A 23,100-nucleotide genomic window follows, 5' to 3' on the forward strand; every position below is an offset into this window, starting at 1 on the left:
AAATGCCTAACTCAGTCTGTTTTCTTGCTGTTATCTTCAAGTGAAATCCAAATCTCTAGGAGGAACCTAAAAAAATAATAACACCTGGTCTGGCACCAAGAAACTTAAGGGCTGAAAGCCAGAGCAGATTCTCCAACTACAAGAATCAAACCATTCATCGTCTGGCCTTCGGGTCTGCCAGCCAAGAGGGAACAGGAAGCTTGCTCTGAGTCCAAGACTGTGGAATGCAAAACCCCAAGCAGTTACTTGCTGTGGTTTTAAGCTTTGTCCTGAGAGTTAAGAACAATGTGAACGCTCTTCTAAATAACATTCTAGTCAATAAATACCCAACTAGCACCTAAAGTCTTTGAACCTACTCTAGTAGGCACTCTTTACACGATGTTTCAACACCATATTAGTCTTTAAAGCAAATTTAATATGGGTACTTGTGTACCAAGTGCCCAGATTGCCTGCCTGATTAGGTTGCTATTTAAGACTGAGCAGATCAAATAACCTCCCTAAAAATCCTTAGTAGTCATTTTAATGCCTTATGGAAACCTCAGCTAGCTATTGGAGAACCTTTCTCATGGCTCACCCTTCATTTATAGTTTACAGATTTGTATGGGGTTGAGGGGACAGTTTGAGAAGGATCCAAGTTTGTCACGGTTAACATATATGTGCATTTAGACTATATGCTTGCTGGCAATCCAATTTAATAGTTCATTTCCAAATCCTTTCTTGGAAAAGGAATTCAGATTACATAATCATGAAAAACAAACCTGTTGCCACCCATCATGAGCTAACATGTTACAGTACTTTATGGCCTCAGGTTATTAAGCCAGCACCCAGTTTCTTGCACCAAGGAGAACACTGGGAAAGTGAAGATCTGCCAGTTTTGTTAAAGTAATGCCACTTAGCAGTAATGACAGGCGATTCACCTTTCTCGTTAGATCACACCACTTAGGACTGTGCGATCATTAGCAACTTAGAAGCCTATTAAAGCAATTCTTTAGATTAGCATGTCTTAGTAGGAAGACCACCTTGGGTGTTCCTAATCATCCTCAAGATTCCCATCAAACCGGGTGCCTGGGTGGCTCAGTTGGTTAAGCGTCGCCTTCGGCTCAGGTCATGATCTCAGGGTCCTGGGATCGAGTCCCACATCGGGCTCCCTGCTCTGCGGGGAGCCTGCTTCTCCCTCTCCCACTCCCCTTGCTTGTGTTCCCTCTCTCGCTGTGTCTCTCTGTCAAATAAATAAATAAAATCTTTAAAAAAAAAAAAAAAGGAGATTCCCATCAAATGCACCTTTCCTGACCTGGCACCCCTGGGCAAGTGAAGTCATGAGCTCTGATCTGGTGTAGCCATCCACAAGCATAAATGGTCTATTAAACTCAACCAAAGAATTCTGGTGTTTTGATTCAGGTGGGCTTGGGGATTAAAGCCTCTAAACTAAATTCTAATCTATATTTCCTGGCTTAAGAGCCATACACAGGTAACCCTGTGATTAATAACACCTAATAAACTTGCTATAAGGTGTAAAAATCACCTTCTTCCTCCCAATAGAAATTACAGATGATTAAGTGACAGCCTACCCAGAACAGTGAGTACCAATAGCTATCTTTTTAAAAAGATTTTATTGGTTTATTTGAGAAAGAGAGAGAGAGCACGAGCTGGGGCGGCAGGGGGGTGGGGGGGAAGGAGAGGGGCAGAGAGAGAGGGAGAAGCAGACTCCCTACTGAGAAGGGAGCCCGATTCAGGTCTCAATCCCAGGACCCTGAGATCATGACCTGAGCCAAAGACAGATGCTTAACCACTGAGCCACCCAGGCGCCCCACCAATAACTATCTTTTCAAAACTTACCATGTGGCATGCTGCTAAGAGCTTTACACAGATGATCCCCTTAATTCTCATAAGAACCCTAGTAGGTGGATAAGGGTGAAGAGAGTAATTTGCATTTGCCCAATGCCTCACAGCCATAGTGGTGGTGCTGGGAGGTGTTCTTCCATTGGCCATGTACACCCCTGCACTGGGCTGTCTCCTGGTTATCACACAGCCTGGGAATCCAGACGACAAGGAACACACCCTCCAGTTGCTGTGGTCAACGGGGCACCTTTATACACCCAGAATACGTATTCTGTCCAATTTGACTTTTTCATGAAATAATACCTTTTCTCCTGGTAATTAAAGAATCGTATACAAATCTGAAAAGTGTTGGTTACCTGTTTTCTAAATAGTCAAGTGTTCCTGTTTTCTGGTTCTAAGATCTCCAAAGTAAATTCTCAAAATATAAGGGTAATTTTGGATACGCTTTCTCTCCCAAGTATCTAGCTAGCTGATACTAGCCAACAGGGAAAAGTTAGGTCCCTTAGGCAGCTACTCCTTCTCCAACCTCTGGGAGACAAAGGAGACAGGAACAAACAGTTTTACTCAGTCTATCTGGTTTATTTGTACTCTGCCTCATCCACTGAGCTTTTAGATGAGGCAAAAGCCAAGTGGTTATTCTCCAGCTGTTTCTCTCCCCTCCTCTCCTGAAGTCTTTCTTTCACCAGATGCCTGGGACAGTACTGTTGGATGAGTTTCCATTATTTGAATAGGGGCCTTTGGATCTATCATTCACAGATTCGACATGTATTTATCGAAAGCATACTAGGCACCCGGCAGTGAAGAAGGCTTTAAGGGTTCGATACTCAGCTGTTTTTGGTGGATACCTAGGGAACTGGATTCTGGTAAAGTCAGGCAGGCCTCAGATGCTGTTCAAATATTGCATTTACTCTCAAAAGCAGTAGTAGTTTCAGGGTTGTGCAGTGTGGAGGTTAGTTAGGAATTGGGAAGGGTTAGCAGTGTAAAGAAGTTTATCCCTGGTGGGTAAGGGAAAGGAAGGGAATCATCACAAGATATTTGTCTAGGGTTTTTCTGGTTTGAGAAGGGAGGACTGGAATATAAGGGAGCCATGAAAGTTGCAATTCAGTTTGTGATATACTAAAGGTAAAGAGCACCTTTCCTGAAACCATGGCTCAGAGGCTCAGTATTTCTGATTTCCCTTTTCCACATGACAACCAGGCCTCACCTAAACACACTGGGGTCTGAACATGTAATAGCTGTTGGGAGACCACCAAAAAATTTAGGCTTGGCTGAGACTGCCATGGTTTTAGCACTGAAAGTCCCACCTCCCTGACACCCCTCCCTCCTGGGCATTTGGTCACGTTGGTCATCCGTACTGCTCCTTGAAATTCAGCAAGCTAAACCTATGTGACCTTCGTCTGTAGGGTTTTTTTGCTGAGAATCAACTGAGACAGTTTTAAAATGTTAAATTCTCAGGTATTTTTTTCCATGTCCTATACCCTAAAATAAAAACAAAAGAACCTCCATCCAAATCCATTTAAAAATATTCCAAAGCTATTCTCACCAATTTAGGGCATGAATGACTTAACTGTTTCTCTAGTTCGGGTTTAAAATAGAGTGACTATACAATTTAGCTGCCCAGTTAAGATATTTTTGAGAATAAAAGGGGGACTAAAATTATTTAAAATGTATAATTGTAACATATATATTTGCCAACAAATTGGTTTTTTATATTGTTGGATCTTTTCAAAAAAGAATTATTTCTTAAAAACGTATATATCTATGTATATTAAAATAAAAATTTTGAAACATTTATGTTGATTATCAGAATATTAAAAGTAGCCTAAGCAGGATATTGTTGTTGGTATATATTCATATACTTTATCTAGTTTCTTAGCTTTATCATTTGCTAATACCCAGAAATATTGAGATATTTCTGAGGAATGTATTTTTTCAGTATGGTCTTATTATAGATGTATTTTTAAAACAAATTTGCCACATTCCTTATCAGTTCACCCCTCTGTAGTCCACAGTATTTTCAATGAGAACAAATAGTAAGTTCAGAACAAATTCTGCTAAATGGAGGAAATTCTCGATTCTATTCTTTTTATTCTGAAATGTGTAAGTATTTCAGCCAAGGTATTTTCACAGATGACTTCTGTTTGCTTTTTTTCAGAGTAGATTTCTTTAGCAAATACTTTTATAAGACAAAACTTGTCACTAAATTGTCTCTCTTTATACTTTAAAATATTTTATATAATGTTGATGCTTCATAATTGTTAGCTTTCATTCCATTCTAGCACAGAATATACATTTATGAAATAAAACAAGGAGCTCCATCAAAAGATTATTCCACGGGGCGCCTGGCTGGCTCAGATGGTTGGGCGTCTGCCTTCGGCTCAGGTCGTGATCTCAGGGTCCCGGGATCGAGTCCCGCATCGGGTCCCCTGCTCAGTGCAGAGCCTGCTTCTCCCTCTCCCTCTGCCACTCCCTCTGCTTGTGCTCTTCTGTCTATCTCTCTGTCAAATAAATAAATAAAATCTTAAAAAAAAAAAAAAGATTATTCCACAAGTCGGGATACTCAAGGCACAATTATAGAATTTCAAAATTAAATCTTGTAAATTGATGAAGTTCTCATTGTTTATTCAATTCTTTCCTTGCTTTTCTAGGATAAATTTCAATAGTTCCTTGTTTCTAAATTTTGTTTTTTAATAACCACAATCCTCTAAAAGCTTCACGGGATATTTCTGCTTTATAGACATCTTATTTAGCATGAAATTTATTGACAAAAGATAAAATGTATGCAGAATTTGTATTTATGATACTCACAAAACAAATAATTTTATCTTCAACTTTTTCATAGAATTTACAGTATTTTACATATTTACAATATGGCCAGATGAACTTTTTTTTACTTTGATTCCATGAATTTCGTGAAAAAAATTGAACGCTTACTGAAATTAATCAATTTGTAATTTGAATCATCTGTTGACACATAAGAGAAGAGTCATTTAGCTGTCTGCAGAGTTCTTCTGTTAATTAAACCAAACACATTAACAGCTATTGCTTCATATTTCATACTTGTCCAAGAAAATCTTAAAATAATGTATCACATTTAAAGTAAATCCTGGGGCGCCTGGGTGGCTCAGTCGGTTAAGCGACTGCCTTCGGCTCAGGTCATGATCCTGGAGTCCCGGGATCGAGTCCCGCATCGGGCTCCCTGCTCGGCGGGGAGTCTGCTTCTCCCTCTGACTCTCCTCCCTCTCATGCTCTCTGTCTCTCATTCTCAAATAAATAAATAAAATCTTAAAAAAAATAAATAAATAAATCCTGGGGCCTCTACAGCACATTCATTTTTTTTTTCTAGTTTTCATTACTACAGATTTCATGGTGGATAGTAACTGGGCAAACATTTTAGGTACATTATAGATGCCTCATCAACATCACCGAGAAATGAGAATTCTGTACTTAATTTTTTCACTAAACACACATTTGCTTTGTTTCTTGGTTCATTGCTGCTGAGAGGGTTCACTGCAAAATCTTTAAGAAGTATTACCAAACAATAAATAAAGACTTGTAGATTTACACTATCTAGTATATTACAAAACTATTTTAGCAGGATTGTTCACACCACTCTATATAAGCCCTTTGGCAAGCATGCTTAACCCCTACTTCCACATCTATCTCATATTCACCAAATTTCTCATTTCTTACATTCCACGGTGATCCCACCCACTGGCCTACTGGCAGGCTAATTAATGGCTTCATCATCTCCCAGGCCTGACTCTTGACCAAGGCACAACTGACTCATACCCCAGATGGCCACTAGGGGCAGCAGCAACAAGCATTTCTCCCAATCCCGGGACCGGAAGCTGTCCAATGCCACCTGTATGCAACCACTCTTTATCAGCCACCATCCTGTATGCTACCTTTATTTTTTTTATTATTTTTTTAAATTTTATTTTATTATGTTATGTTAGTCACCATTCATTACATCATTAGTTTTTGGTGTAGTGTTCCATGATTGTTTGCGTATAAGTCTCTGATGGTTTGTCTCCCCCTTCAATTTGCCCCCCTTCATTTTTCCCTTCCTACTATCTTCTTCTTCTTTTTTTTTAAACATATACTGTATTATTTGTTTCAGAGGTACAGGTCTGTGATTCATCAGTCTTACACAATTCACAGCACTCACCATAGCACATACCCTCCCCAAGGTCTATCGCCCAGCCACCCCATCCCTCCCACCCCCCACCACTCCAGCAACACTCAGTTTGTTTCCTGAGATTAGGAATTCCTCATATCAGTGAGATCATACGATACTTGTCTTTCTCTGATTGACTTCTTTCGCTTATGTATGCTACCTTTAAAGTAGTGGAGTTGGTTCACTGTGTCAAGAAAGTTTTTGAAAAAGTGAGAGGAGTTAGCACTGATAGTTCAGATTTAACCTCTTGTTACATGTTGAACCCTGTTTATTGCACATATACATCACACACTCCTAGAGAAGACCATGGTAGAATATGGAAGTACAAAGTGATCTACCAAACCCATCCTGGTTTATTCTAACACACCTGTTAATAATAATATCTTGTTAAAAGCAACATAACAAGGACAACTCGGACACATGTTAAATCAGAGGGATGGCAGCACAATAGAAGTAAACCAGGAAGTACATTCACTTTATCTGTTGACCACAGGGGTGCTTCCTAAAGTGAATTTCTGTACTCCCTCTTATACCTATTAAATCAGAACTAGATATAACCTCAAATTTTTCATTTTAGGGGCATCTGGGTGGCTCGGTTGGTTAAGTGTCTGCCTTCGACTCAGGACACGATCCCAGGGTCCTGGGATTGAGCCCCGTGTTAGGCTCTGCTCAGCGGGGAGTCTGCTTCTCCCTCTCCCTCTGCCTGCCGCTCTGCCTACTTGTGATCCCTCTCTCTCTATCTCCCTCTGTCAAAAAATAAAATCTTAAACTTTTTTTTTTTTTTTTTGGCATTTTAGAAAAACTTTCCATGGTATTCCTAGGGATACTAACGTTTTATTCCTGGTTTAGAAAATTCCTTCACCTTTTATTTCAAGGTGTCAAAGCCGCTGATTATAGAGATCAGGAGAATCATGCACTTTACTGCATGGTTAACCTAACACCTGGATCAAAACTGTTATTGAAAGTGAGCTAGAGACAAATTGAACTTAAATTCAGTCACGTGATGATAAATACTGTCATCTCCTTTGGCAAACTTGTCTTGCAAGTTGGGAGATTTATTTTTGGCTGTATCATTGTCTTTTTGGAAACTTGGACCTGTAATCACAGCCACATTCTTTCTTTGAGGATCAGGTTTCCAGCCAAAGAATAGAAAATATAATGAACATTGATTTTAATAGTTTGGAAGAAATAAGCACCAGGTAAGCATTTTTTTAAATGAAACGCTACTGAAATTTTTTAAATATGTAAATTATTTCACTTTATTCATAATAATTGCAAGAGTCATAAGATGTGTTTCTAATTTCTATAAGGTAATTGATTCCAGGATGATGAGGTTTTATCTGTTTAAACTATTTTCTGTATTTGCATTTTTTTGTGTGAATTTTTAGAACTATCTTAATCTCACTGTTCTCAGCTACAAAATGAGGATTTTAGTCTAGTGGATGTCTAATGTTCATTCTAGTTTCTTAAATTCATCTTTCACATCTTTTTTGAATGTTTGGAATTTCTTATCATGTGCATGTGTTATTTCATTATTTTGTTAATAATTATGGGCCATTATTTTTTCTGTTATTTTCCTCTAAACAAGCAAATGTTAGCTTAAAACGGGAGTAAACAAGAACATTAGATACATAGGGGGAATGGACTGAGGGAGATAGAAAAGAGAACATAGTGTGTTAGGGTATGTGGGACGTAGTTATTTTTAAAGATTTTTTAAGGTATAGGGAATCACCTAGTGGTGGAAAAAGAAAACGCTTTTTAATTTTTCTTGGGCTTTAATTCAGTTCAGATCACTGAGTAGTGCCCATATGGTTTGTAATCAATGTACTTAAAAGATACCAAGATGTTGAATATTTATTTTTTGTAATCAATTTTTAAAATCATACTAATACGTTGAATATGTAATATTTATCCTCAGGCCTTTCTTTCCTAGAGGGATCAAAAATCCCCTCATATGGAGCTTTGAAAATTAATTTTTGTCCCAAAGAATGTGTTAAATTCATGATTCTGTAGTCAAAAGAAATCTAGATATGCACAAAACAAGCATGAAAGCATGACCCTTATCTCCCAGAAATGCCTGGTCTAAAACTATCAGAACCAGGCAAATCTATTATGATCACACTTCTAATTTCACAGATGAGGTAACTGAGGTTCCATCTACATAATGGAAGCTTTTGAAACATTTGAGAAACTGAGATGGATTTTTCATTTGTTGAAAATACTAAATCATATATATGACACCTTCCATTTAGTTTGGTTTCTCCTCAAAGCAGAGACTAAGATAAAGACTAGGATGAAAGGAGTTTATTTGTGTGATAACTCCAGGAAGCCACGTGGGGACTAGGGAGAGTGAGACAGGAAAAGAGGAAAAGTCAGGAGAAGGGTGTGATTTCCCAACTGTCGCTGCAGGGCCAAGGGCTTGGTTTTTCCTCCATCTTTCAGAATCACATATGTGAAAGATGAAATGCTCAGCCATCTATCCCCTGGTTCCTGACCACATTCAATGAGGATTGTCTCTGGAAACTATAATTATCCCTATATTTCCAGGCTGTGCTTGGGGAGTGGGTTAGCAGGCTCCCTTAGCTCCAGAGAAATCCCTGGATCAGGGAAGTGGGGTGACCTGTGGCTTGTGCTTGGGGTGGAATTAGTCTGAGCACACACAGAACTGTCTTCTACGGCTGTGGCTAAAATCACAGGTGGGCCAAGGGGATGTCCTAAAAGTACTTGCTATGACCACACCTTCCCCTGCTGAGATCCACTTGTCCCCATATTAAGTTTACTCTGAAATTGTACCTTCAAGTGGTGGCCACAGTCTCTAAAGACTTTGTACAGGATTAGTAGAATGAGCCACAGTGGTTCCTGCTATTACAGCTGGTCCCAAGGCCATGACTGATACTCATCAACTCTGTGCTCTACCATCCATTCTAGATTTTTCCATTCTTGGCCAGTATCAACTGATCTAATTTATTTGCCTGGTGCGGGTATTCCAGAATTTCATCTCAGAGTGATCAGGCCTTTGGTTGCCTTGCCCTTGTTGGACTGCAGTGGCTGCAATTACTTGTTCACTGTTATTATCAGACATAAAGGCCCATAGGTTTACCTCCGGTGATTCCTCTGCGTTCCAGACATAGTCTTCCTGCCCCTTTTATGTAACAGCAGGCCTAGTTTCTCACAACAATCTGGGTTGATTAGCCTCACCAGTATTATAACTCCTTTCTTTGCCTGCTGGTTTCAATCACATAAACAAACAAACAAACAAAACCAAAGACCACTTGTAGCTTCAGGGTGTGTGGGACCCTTTTGTGTCACTAGGAGTAGTGTTCCCCACTCTCCACTTTACCCAGTAGGGTCCAAAGGAGAATGGGAAGCACATATGGGTTATTGGGAGTGATAGTGAGAAGGGCTAACTTTTGTTGCATACCTTAGAATCTGGACCTGGATATGCTAGCTATTGAGGACACAACTTACTATACGGGCTCAATACAGATAGTGCATTATGGAGGATGTTTCCCTAACTTTACCGGAGGCTATGCCTAAACTAGCCCCTAACAGGCTATTCCAATGTGGTATCTGTATTAGTTTCCTAGGGCAACTGTCACAAAGTACCCAAACCAAATGACTTCAAACAATAGACATTTATTGTCTCTCAGCTCTAGAGGCTTAAAGTCTGAGATCACAGTGTTGGCAGGACTGGTTCCTTCTGAGGGCTGTGAGGGAGAACCTGTTCTCTGCCTCTCTCCCAGCTTCAGGTAGTTGGCCAGCACTCCTTGGTATCCCTTGGCTTGTGGCAACTCCATTCTTCTCTTGACATTCTCCCCGTGTCTCTGTTTCCGGGTCCAAATATCCCCTTTTTATAAGGACATTATCCTATTGGATTAGGGCTCACCCTAAAGACCTCATGTTAACTGCTTATATCCGAAACAACCCTGTTTCCAGTCAAGGTCCCATTCTGAGGTGCCAGGGATTAGGACTTCAACATGTGAAATTATGGGGGACACTCTTCAACCCATAACAGCATCAGACCAGCTACTTCCAGGAAATAGGCAAGATACGGTAGAACTAGCAATCCTGTGGTTACATACATATTTCTCAATGGGTCCTCTGGTCTAAAGCAATTTCATGCAAGAGCACATGACTGTAAATCAGCTATTCTGTAAGTGCTCACATAGGAGAGCTGGCAGAGGCTCTTAGAAAGAAAAGATAAACCCACATCCGGAATAGGTATTGATTCCTTCAGAGTGGGGTTGGAAGGGTTCCAGTGCAACATTGACTTGCCACCAAGAAGCTGGTTGTTTCTATATCTATAATGGAAATATAGCTAGAAAATCTGGAAATATTTGATAAACAATATACTTCTAAATAACCCACAGGTGAAATACAAAATCATAAGGGAAATTAGAAAATACTTGAACTGAATGAAAATGAAAAGACAAATAAAATTTGTGTCATCCATTTCTCCAAAGAAGACATCCAAATGGCCAACAGGCACATAAAAAAGTGTTCCACATCACGCATCACCGGGGAAATACAAATCAAACCACAATAAGATACCACCTCACACAGGTCAGAATGGCTAAAATTAACAAGTCAGGAAGTCATAGATGTTGGCGAGGATGCAGAGAAAGGGGAGCCCTCTTACACTGTTGGTGGGAATGCAAGCCGGTGCAGCCCCTCTGGAAAACAGTATGGAGGTTCCTCAAAAAGTTGAAAATAGAGCCACCCTACAACCCAGCAATCACACTACTGGGTACTTACCCCAAATATACAAATGTAGGGATCTGAAGGGGCACGTGCACCCCAGTGTTTATTGCAGCAATGTCCACAATAGCCAAACTCTGGAAAGAGCCCAGATGTCCATCAACAGATGAACGGATAGAGAAGATGTGAGATACACACACACACACACACACACACACAATGGGATATTACGCAGCCATCAAAAAATGAAATCTTGCCATTTGCAATGATGTGAATGGAACTAGAGGTACTATGCTAAGTGAAATAAGTCAATCAGGTAAAGAAAATTATCATATGATTTCACTCATATATGCAATTTAAGAAACAAAACAGAGGAGCATAGGGGAGAGAGGAAAAAATAAAATAAGATGAAATCAGAGAGGGAGACCAACCATGAGACTCTTAATCATAGGAAACAAATTGAGGGTTGCTGGAGGGGATGGGGATGGGGTAACTCGGTGACCGGCATTAAGGAGGGCATGTGATATAATGAGTACTGGGTGTTGTACATAACTGATGAATCATTGAACTCTACCTCTGAAACTAATAATACACTATATGTTAATTAATTGAATTTAAATAAAAAATTCTGTGTCATCAGGTAAAGTTAATACAAACTTTAAATGCTTATGTTAGCAAAAGAAGAAAGGTCTAAAATCAGTTATCTAAACTTTCACTTTAAGCAGTTAGAGAAAATTAAACTTAAGGTAACTTAAGGTAAACTTAAAGATAAGAGCAGAAATCAATGAAACAGAAATGAAACAGAAAATGGACAAATATTAGAGAAAAAACTAATAAGATCAAAAGCTGGTTCTTTGAAAAGATCAATAATATCAATAAAATTCAAGCTGGATTGATGAGAGAGAGGGTGGTGGAGAGAACACAAATTATTAGCATCAGAAATGAAAGGAAAAAGATAATTACATACAACAAGGCCACTAAAAGGATGATAATACGAAATTTCAAAAAACTATGATCCCGTAATTTTGACAGCCCAGATGAAACAGAAAAATTCCTTGAAAGACACAAATGACTAAAATTGAATAAAGTAAAAAAAGAACACTTTAAAAACCTTTTTTCAATTAAAAATTTTAATTCCTAATTGGAAACCTGCATAGAAAAAACTCCAGGCCCAGGCATGAAAGACTACTCTGGAAAACAGTATGGAGGTTCCTCAAAAAGTTGAAAATAGGCCAATTATATAAACTCTTCCTGAAAGAGATGAGGAGGAAATGTTTCTCAACTAATTTTATGTGGCCAGATTTAACCTGATACCAAAACCAAGCAGTTTTAATCATACTTAATGATATGACAAAATAAGGGGCACCTGGCTGGCTCAGTCGGCACAGCATGCAACTCTTGATCTTAGGGTTGTAATTTCGGGTCCCACAATGGGTGTAGAGATTACTTAAAAATAAAATCTTTTAAAAATGATATAACAAGATGAAAACTAAGAACCAATATCTCTCCTACACATAATTGCAAAAATCTTTGAGAAATATTAGCAATATTCATCAATATATTAAAAGGATAATATAGCATAGCCAAGTGGTGCATATAACAGTAATCCAAGGTTGCTTTAACATTTGAAAATCAAACAATGCATCCATGATATCTGAATAAAGGAGAACTACCATAGGATTATCTCAATAAGTGCAGCAAAAGAATTTGATAAAATCTAATACCTAACCATGATAAAAACTGTCAACAAACTGAAACACAAAGAAACTTCCTCAGTCTGATAAAGGGCATCTATAAAAATGTACTGCTATCATCATACTTAATGGTGAAAGACTGAATGTTTTTCCTGAGATCAGAAGGACAAAAAAGATGTCCGCTCTTATTACATCCATCTGACATCATACTTGAGGTCATAACCAGTGGACTAAGGAAGGGAAGAAAAATAAATAGAAAGCATAGACTGGAAATGAAAAAGTAAAACCATGTTGATTCACAGAGAACACGTATAGAAAATAGTAATGTACAAAAAAGCTACTAGAACTATTAAGAGATGTTATGAGTTAACTTGCACTCCACTCACCAATTCATATGTTGAAATCCTAATTCCTACTACCTCTGATTGTGACTTTATTTGGAGACAGGGTCTTTGCAGAGTTAGAATGAGGTCAACAAGTTGGGGCCTGTTATAGACTGAATGTTTATGGCCTCCCCAAATTCATATGTTGACATTCTAACCCCTCAGGATGATAGTATCAGGAGGTGAGGCCTTTGCAAGGTAATTAGGTCATGAGGGTGGAACCTTTGTGAATGGTATTAGTGCCTTTATAAGAAGAGACACCAGAGATCTTCCGTTTCCTCTCTGCTCTGCCCCTGTAAGGAGGGAAGAAGATGGCCATCTGGTGAGGAAGAGGTCTCTTGCGAGAACCCAAACATGCTGGCACACCTGATTCCAGACTTCCTAGGCTTCAGAATTGTGAGAAATAAATTTCTGTCATTTAAGCCACTCAGTCTATGGTAATTTATGATGGCAGCCTGAAGGAAGGCAGGCTCTAATCTAATATGACTGAAGTCTTCATGGAAAGTGGGAATTTGGAGTTGCCATGCATATAGGGAGAATGCCATGTGAGCATGAAGACAAGCCAAAGAGAAAGGCCCGGGAAGATTCTTCCCTTATTGCCTTCAGAGGGACTCAGTCCTGACAACACATTGGTAAGGATTCTAGCCTTAAGAAGTTTCTGTTGTTTAAGCTACCCTGTTTGTGATGCTTTGTTATAGCAATCCTAGCCAATACAAGAGAGGTTAGCAAGTCTGCAAGAGACAAGGTCATTTTATAAAAATACTTGATTTCTTTATACAAGCAACAACATACTAGAAACTAAAAATTTTAAAAATCCACTTACAGTAGCATGCAAAAAAGGAAATACTTACGGATGAATATAACATTTCTTAGATAAGACTCAAAAAACTATGACCTACGAAAGAGAAAATTAAATTGATTCTATCAAAATCAAAAGTTTCTGCTTTTTGAAAAGCAGTATTAAGAAGTTGAAAAGACAAACAACACATTTGGAGAAAATGTTTGCAAAACATGTATCTGACAAAGGCTTTGTGTCCAGAATATATGAGAAATCATAGGAAGAAGACCAACAACTCAATAAAAAACATAGGCAAAATATTTTAAGAGACACTTCACAAAAGAAGACATACACTGAGGTAATAAGCACATCAAAAGATGGTCAACATATTAGTCATCAGTGAAATTAAAATTAAATCCACTGTGAGCTAACATTCACACCAAGTAGAATTTTTTCCATTTCTTTGTGTCTTCCTCAATTTCTTTTGTGAGTATTTTATAGTTTTCTGAGTACAGATTCTTTGCCTCTTTGTTTAGATTTATTCCTAGATATCTTAGGGTTTTGGGTGCAATTGTAAATGGGATTGATTCCTTAATTTCTCTTTCTTCTGTCTTGGTGGTGGTGTATAGGAATGCCACTGATTTCTGTGCATTGATTTTATATCCTGCCACTTTACTGAATTCCTGTATGAGTTCTAGCAGTTTTGGGGTGGAGTCTTTTGGGTTTTCCACATAAAGTATCATATCATCTGCAAAGAGTGAGAGTTGGACTTCTTCTTTGCCGATTTGGATGCCTTTGATTTCTTTTTGTTGTCTGATTGCTGTGGCTAGGACTTCTAGTACTATGTTGAATAGCAGTGGTGATAGTGGACATCCCTGCCGTGTTCCTGACCTTAGGGGGAAAGCTCTCAATTTTTCCCCATTGAGAATGATATTCGCTGTAGGTTTTTCATAGATGGCTTTTATGATATTGAGGTATGTACCCTCTATCCCTATACTCTGAAGAGTTTTAATAAAGAAAGGATGATGTACTTTGTCAAATGCTTTTTCTGTGTCTATTGATAGAATCATATGATTCTTGTTCTTTCTTTTATTAATGTATCACATTGATTGATTTGCGGATATTGAACCAACCCTGCAGCCTGGGAATAAATCCCACTTGGTCATGGTGAATAATCCCTTTAATGTACTGTTGGATCCTATTGGCTAGTATTTTGGTGAGAATTTTTGCATCATGTTCATCAGAGATATTGGTCTGTAGTTCTCTGTTTTGATGGGGTCTTTGTCTGATTTTGGGATCAAGGTAATGCTGGCCTCATAAAGTGAGTTTGGAAGTTTTCCTTCCATTTCTATATTGTGAAGATGTCAAAGCTACCTAGAGCAATCTACACATTTAATGCAATCCCTATCAAAATACCATCAACTTTTTTTCAAAGAAATGGAACAAATAATCCTAAAATTTGTTTGGAACCAGAAAAGACCCCAAATAGCCAGAGGAATGTTGAAAAAGAAAAGCAAAGCTGGCGGCATCACAATTCTGGACTTCAAGCTCTATTACAAAGCTGTCAACATCAAGACAGTATGGCACTTGCACAAAAACAGACACATAGATCAATGGAACAGAATAGAGAGCCCAGAAATGGACCCTCAACTCTATGGTCAACTTATCTTTGACAAAACAGGAAAGAATGTCCAATGGAAAAAAGACAGTCTCTTCAACAAATGGTGCTGGGAAAATTGGACAGCCACATGCAGAAGAATGAAACTGGACCATTTCCTTACACCACACACAAAAATTGACTCCAAATGGTTGAAAGACCTCAATGTCAGACAGGAGTCCATCAAAATCCTAGAGGAGAACACAGGCAGCAACCACTTCGACCTCAGCCACAGCAACTTCTTCCTAGAAACATCGCCAAAGGCAAGGGGAGCAAGGACAAAAATGAACTATTGGGACTTCATCAAGATAAAAAGCTTTCGCACAGCAAAGGAAACAGTCAACAAAACCAAAAGACAACCGACAGAATGGGAGAAGAGATTTGCAAATGACATATCAGATAAAGGGCTAGTATCCAAAATCTATAAAGAACTTATCAAACTCAACATCCAAAAGAACAAATGATCCAATCAAGAAATGGGCAGAAGACATGAACAGACATTTTTCCAAAGCAGACATCCAAATGGCCAACAGACACATGAAAAAGTGCTCAACATCGCTCGGCATCAGGGAAATCCAAATCAAAACCTCAATGAGATACCACCTCACACCAGTCAAAATGGCTAAAATTAACAAGTCAGGAAACGACAGATGTTGGCGAGGATTCAGAGAAAGGGGAACCTTCCTACATTGTTGGTGGGAATGCAAGCTGGTGCAGCCACTCTGGAAAACAGAATGGAGGTTCCTCAAAAAGTTGAAAATAGAGCTACCCTACGACCCAGCAATTGTACTACTGGGTATTTCACCCAAAGATACAAATGTAGGGATCCGAAGGGGTACGTGCACCCTGATGTTTATAGCAGCAATGTCCACAATAGCCAAACTATGGAAAGAGCCAAGATGTCCATCAATAGATGAATGGATAAAGAAGATGTGGTGTACACACACACACACACACACACACACACACACACACACACAGGAATATTATGTAGCCATCAAAAAACACCGAAATCTTGCCATATGCAACGACATGGATGGAACTAGAGTGTATTATGCTAAGCGAAATAAGTCAATCAGAGAAAGACAAGTATCATATGATCTCACTGATATGAGGAATTCTTAATCTCAGGAAACAAACTGAGGGTTGCTGGAGTGGGGGGTGGGGTGGGAGGGATGGGGTGGCTGGGTGATAGACATTGGGGAGGGTATGTGCTATGGTGAGTGCTGTGAATTGTGCAAGACTGTTGAATCACAGACCTGTACCTCTGAAACAAACAATACGTTATATGTTTAAAAAAAAAAAAGATAATAGGAAGGGGAAAATGAAGCGGGGAATCGGAGGGGGAGATGAACCATGAGAGACTATGTACTCTGAGAAACAAACTGAGGGTTCTGGGGGGTGGAGTGGGGGGATTGGTTAGCCTGGTGATGGGTATTAAAGAGGGCACGTATTGAATGGAGCACTGGATGTTATACGCAAACATTGAATCATGGAACACTACATCAAAAACTAATGATGTATGGTGATTAACATAATAAAATAAAATTTAAAAAAAGATAAACAGTAACAAATGTTGGCAAGGATGCTGTAAAATTTGAATCCTCATGTTGCTAGTGTAAAAGTAAAATAATAAAGTCTCTTTAAAAAAAAAATTAAAGACTGCCAATACCAAGTATTGGTGAGATGTGTATCAGATCAAAGACTCATGCACTGTAATACAACCACTTTGGGAAAGATTTTAGGCATTGCTTAAAAACTTAAGCATTCACTTACTATTTGTTGCAGTAATTTCACTCGTGTATTTTACAGGAGAAATGAAAACATATGTCATGTGAAAGTTTGTATGCAAAATACAGAAGCTTTATTTATAATAGTTCCAAACAGGAAACAACACAAATGTCAATCAACAAGCGAATGGATAAACCAATTATATATCCATGAAGAGAAATATTACTAAAAATTTATAAGATAGGTAAATATAAGTACAGTAAGGAAGAGTCTCAAAAACATTATGCTGAGCAAAAGAAGCCAGATACAAAAGAGTCTACATTATGTAATTCCAGTTATATGAAGCTCTAAAAATATGTATATATTCAATGTATAGTGACAGAAAACAGATCAGTGGTTGGAGTGTGTTTTGGACTTTTGGGCAGTAGGTAACTGGAAAGGGGCACAAGGAAAGCTTCTAGTGTGAAGGATTATTTATATTTTGATTTTGATGTTGCTTAGGGGGTGCATATATTTTTCAAAATCCATTGCACTATAAACCTAAAATTTTATATGAATTATATCTTAGTAAAAACTTAAAAAATTAGGTCTAGATATTCATAATGGATAAAAACAAAATAAAATCATGTGCTCCTTGCAAGAGAAGGATCTAAAGCATATAGACACAGAAATGTTGCAAATAAGAAGATGGAGAAATATATTCCACCTAATACTAACTACAACAATAGCCTCTAAAACAAACTGAACCAAAACAAACCAACCAAAATAACAGCCTCAACAACCAGCAGAGCCACCACCCAGATAGCGCTCCTTCCTCCTGGAACCGACATTGTAGTGAGAGAGACAGTCTTGTAATTAGATAGAGTCACATAAAATTGTAAAATGGTTTAAGTCTTCACTTAGCTGAAACATTATTATGAAATCATAAAAAATAAATTAATGCTTCAAATAATAGGTTATACTGTCTTCATGATTCAGAGAGATAGACTTCATTTATAGAAAGCACTTTCATGTTTGGGGGAGGGAGATAATTGATTAAAAAGAGCCTGGGAACTTATTTAATCAAATCTAAAAAGGAAATGCAGTGTAATGAGAGATATGAGGACTGGACAGAGTGTAGCTTGAGAAAGTATTTCTTCTTCAAGGGAAAGATGCGAGCAGTGTTAAGTGCTACGAGGAAAACTCAGGAAGGTGGGAGCAGTGGAAGATTCTTGTTTACAACTCAGAGCGGAGTTCCTGAGACACAAGGGGCTCCAGAACACAGAAATTTTGAGTCAGAAATATGCTTCCTGTGGTTGTAGCAGGAAAAGTGGAGAGAAGAATGGGTGTAGATTTGGGCAAATTTGTAGATGTTGGTGACAGGCAGTTGAAGGTGTTCCTGCCAGACGTCTTTCATTTTCTGTCAACTGGGAGATGTGGTCATCTTCTGAGAGCCAGAGTAGAGATAGTAGTTGGAGGATATCAGAGAAATTTTGGACTTGGGAGAAAGGACTGTGGAGCAGCATTGAGACCCCAGTTAGAAGTCATATATTTAAAGTGGTTCCTATGGGGGTGCCTGGGTGGTTCAATTGGTTAAGTGTCGGACTCTTGATTTCAGCTCAGGTTATGATCTTGGGGTCCTGGGATCAAGCCCCACATCCGGCTCTGTGCTCAGCATGGAGTTGACTTGGGCTTCTAGCTCTCCCTCTGCCCACCCCCTCCCCGGTTCGTGCTCTCTCTCTCTAATAAAAAAATAAAGTGGTTCCTATCTGGACAGATGCACAGTCCTGGGATTTTTCTCCAGCCCCATTCTGGAGCATCAGTGCTCTTAGGAAGGGTCTGGAAAGGTGCATGCATATAGGTTTGAGGAGACAGAACAAGAGGCAAGAGAGTTGAGGATAGTAGCAGAATAGTGGTTTAAGTGATGAACCCTGCAATCTAAGCTGGAGAGGAAAAGATAGAAAGACTCAAGGGCACGGATTCATAGACAGAAAGTAGAGATGGTGGTTGAATAGTCCAGAGAGAGTAGACTGACTCAATGAGAGAGCAGTTTTAAAAGAAGTGAGGGAGTTGAAAATGACTCTCAGAAGACATCTGTGTTTTGTTGGATGGGATTCACCCCCTTCAGCCCCTAAAAATAGAGGCAGGGGAAGGAAATCATAATTGAAGTCAAAGAATAATCTCCATTACATGATTCCCCTGTTCAAGAAGTCAATGTATTTCTTTACTGATTATTATAGATGAATGTAATACAAGGCTTGGTTATACAGTGACCACTCAATAGGTATCCACTAAGAAATGAATAAATCAATAGTAAATGCAATCCTTGAAAATCCTCTATTGTATGTCTTTTTAATTCTGTTTTCCTTAGGCAGCTAATAGTTGAATAATTATCCCTAGGAAGCAGTGGAGTTGTGATTAGTGTTGGAGTCAGAATTTGGTTCAAATCCCAGAACAACCAAATGCTAGACTAATCATGGCAGTATCCAATAAAAGTTCTCCTCACCTATTGGCTCCCTCCCCATTTTGGGGGGATTCAGGGATAGTGGAGAACAAGGCCTTTCTCCAGATAGTAGATTTGCATCCCAAGATGGTCTTATTTTTTATGTGCAAAGTTACTAGGGAGTTACTAGAGATACGAAAATGAATTAAAACAGATTTTACTCTATAGGAATTTTCAAGACTGCTAGGAGAAACAGACAGACATAAATATAATATATACACGGATTTCTAGGAAAGATGTAGGAAATAACTTTCTAAGGGGTGGGTGAAAATAGGGAGGTTTTATGTAGAAAGTGGCATTTGATTTGGGTACTGAATGATGAGCAGAAAAGGTAAGGGACTATCTATAAGCATCTAATGAAAGGTGGAGAGAGGGTTACAAAAAGCTTGGAATCTATTGAGGAGGACAACAGCATCAGAGATATATTAATGTAACAATTCATTGTTTTGGTTCTGTCTTTGAAAGCTTATTTTTAATTGAATAGGGACATAGAACAAGTACATAAAATCACACAAAACTAGTGGGCTTCATAAAAAGGAGAGATTACATCCAGTTTTGGAGATTCTTCTGGCTGCAATGTCCTCTCCTGGAATCCAGCTAACAAGTGTTCGGACTCACCTCTTTAGGGTATGATCAACAGAGGGACAGCAGTTAAGAGTGAGATCCTGTATGCTCTAGATTCGGTTTCAAATTAGGGAGCTTCTATGTGCCTCAGTTTATTTATTTATTTATTTATTTATTTATTTATTATTATTATTATTATTTGCCTCAGTTAACTTTTAAATAAAATGGAAATACTTTCCTCAAGGAATTGTTAAGAATGACACTGGACGAGGGGCGCCTGGGTGGCTCGGTTAAGCGACTGCCTTCGGCTCAGGTCATGATCCTGGAGTCCCGGGATCGAGTCCCGCATCGGGCTCCCTGCTCGGCAGGGAGTCTGCTTCTCCCTCTCTCGCTACCCCCCTCTTGTGCTCTGTCTCTAAAATAAATAAATAAAATCTTTAAAAAAAAAAAAATGACACTGGACGAAAATGCACAGCAAGCGTACTACCTCGTATCTATGTCCTAAATTGTACATTTAATAAACAGATACCTAAAGTGTTCTCCAGACAGCACAATTCCGCCGGTTGTGGGCGATAGACCACACCCTCCTAATTGGCCCGCGGGGTTCCCCGGCTTTTGCGGAAATAGCGGTTCAAAACGCCTCACAGCCTCTGAAAAAGCACGTGGTCTCCGCCCTCCCACAACAACAAAAAAACACTAACTCTAGCGCCGGCCCCAGGTGGTGAGGACTTGATTTTTAAATCCATCCAAAAGAACCAATCAGAGCCGGCAGTCCGAGTGCGCGGAAGCCGATTGGTCCATTACTACTTACGGTGACCAATAGGCTTGGAGGGTGAGTTTGGTCTGTCCCGGAAGCGGGCGAATCGAAAACCGGTGGCGGCCGCGGGCAGTTTGAATTGGAATCTGGGCTGAAGCCAGCGGAGGCTGCACTCGAGCCCGACTCTCTGAGGGGTCGTCTTTCCCTCCCCGCCAGCAAGGTGAGTGTCCTGCGTGGGTCGTGGCTTCGGCGGCGGGCGTGGGGGGGGGGAGGCTCGGCTGGCTTTCTGCCCGAGGATCCTGGGCCGGGATGCCTGTGGGATCGAGGTCCCGGGCCCAGGGGGTGCAGCGTACCTCCCCCTCCCACCTGACGGGACCGGAGGATCGGCCCGGGAGAGGTTTATTAAGGCTGTCGGGGCCCCTCTGCTCCTGGGAGAGCTGTGCTCGCACTAGTGTCCGCACACTCGGTTCGCTCACGAGCTCGTACTTTGGGGGATCAGTTTCCTCCTCTGTAAGATACGTGAATTGGAGATTAGCAGATATTTCTTAGCAGCCGTCTACGTCCAGAGCCAGTGGTCCCTTTTTGAAATTTGGACGTCGGTCCTTTGTTGCATGGAGGAGATGAAAGCTTGGGTTTTTTGATCGGCGCGGCACGTTGGCGTGCCTATTGTTAGCTGCGAGAGCATTTCTCCCGTCTTCCACATTTATTTGGACACGCTAGGTTCCTGGCTCTGCTGTTATGAAGACCCAGAAATAAATAAATGACCTGAGTCCTATCCTTGAGTTTTGTCTAGAGGAGCAGAGTTTTCACTTTTAGGCTCAGCCATGGCATTGTAGGCGGCGACTCGGGCTTTCTTGGCTGAGATGGGAGCTCCTTTTAAAGGGAAAGCGTTGAAGTGGGCCTCCAGTGCTGGGGGTAGGTGATTCGGGCATAAAGAGTGCCCTCCCCATATTTAAGATAGAGCATTTTCTGCAAAATCCTTGCAGGAACCTTGACACCTGGGCTGTTCTTCAACTACCCACCCTCCTTTACACCTGTTGCTCCTTACATCTTAATCTGGAGATTTACACTCTTTGTCCTTTGCCCCAGTGGCTCCATACAGACTGCTGATGTTTGATGCCTTAATCTGATCAAAATTAGCTTGAGTCTGGTGATTGTTTTAACCACTTCTTTATAGCTGTAGCTTAGACTTTGAAATGGCAAAGCATTCAACTTGCTAGTTTTCCTTCTGTTTATTTTCCTCATCTCTATCATCTTTCTGAATTGACCCTTTTAATATTTTGTTGGTGATGGTGTCTTTTTTTTTTATAAGCTTTTCTTTTTAAGATTTTATTTATTTATTTGAGAGAGAGAATGAGATAGAGAGCATGAGAGGGGGAAGGGTCAGAAGGAGAAGCAGACTCCCTGCTGAGCAGGGAGCCCGATGCGGGACTCAATCCTGGGACTCCGGGATCATGACCTGAGCCGAAGGCAGTCGCTTAACCAACTGAGCCACCCAGGCGCCCGGTGATGGTGTCTTGATGTAACGATTTCAGTGGCTGGCAGATCTGTTTAGGACAGTTATCGGTTGTGTGCCTCTGGGGTATTGTACCCTCATCCCTGCATGGGCGGGCTAGATTGGAATGGAGGGAGAAGCCTATTGTGACAGTGTAAATTGTCCTTTGTTGGTGGAGAGAGAGGTATGAGATTTCTTTCAGCAGTTTTTGGGCAAATGGAAGTGGAGTTTAAGATGCTGTGTTCAAAGAACTGAGATCTGGAAAAAGAAAAAAAATTAAACTGGCAGAGAAAACACTGCTTTCCAAGGCTTAATACCTAAACTATGTTTTCCACGAACTTTGCTCTCTTAATTTTTGAACATCTTTTTATCATTCTTAGTACTTTTATCAACTGTTTATTAGTTCTGATAAAAAGTTTCATTGATACATCAATTGAAGCAAGACACTAAAATGTTTGTGGACTTCAGGTAGTAAAAAGCGGATTCTCACCTTCCCCAAATAGCTGGAAAACGAATGCTTTTCTTTCATTTAAGTTCTAGAAACTAATGAGTAAAGAACAATTACCATACTTTTCTCCCAGCTGATTTGAATTTCCTAAGATGTGGCTGAGAAGGAGGTAGGCCACTTCCCTCTTGGTACCAGAGGCTGAAATATACAAATGAAGTGTTTTCGAGTATTAATATAATAGCTAACAGGTACAGAATGCTTATCAGGAAATATAGGACTCTTCTAAGGCTTTGGAAAGTCACTGCCATGATTATCCACACTTTACAAATGAGGAAACCAAGGCACAGAACAGTTAAGTAACATGCCCAAGGTCACACATCTTGTACGTGGCTGA

The 23,100-nt window shown here is 39.8% G+C and overlaps 1 protein-coding gene across 1 annotated transcript in view; it reads left to right on the plus strand.

Annotated features, from left to right (window-relative positions):
* The first annotated feature begins 20,829 nt into the window (after positions 1-20,829).
* Positions 20,830-23,100, plus strand: part of CENPF (centromere protein F) — a 57,340-nt gene continuing 55,069 nt past the window's right edge. The window contains exon 1 of the mRNA XM_045877226.3: positions 20,830-20,983. The gene's annotated coding sequence lies outside the window, so the exon portion shown is untranslated. The remainder of the gene's footprint in view (positions 20,984-23,100) is intronic.

This window comes from Mirounga angustirostris, unplaced genomic scaffold, assembly GCF_029215605.1.
Source record: "Mirounga angustirostris isolate CCGP_5_RB_7025 unplaced genomic scaffold, mMirAng1.0.hap1 SCAF_6, whole genome shotgun sequence".
NCBI classification, from domain to species: domain Eukaryota; kingdom Metazoa; phylum Chordata; class Mammalia; order Carnivora; family Phocidae; genus Mirounga; species Mirounga angustirostris.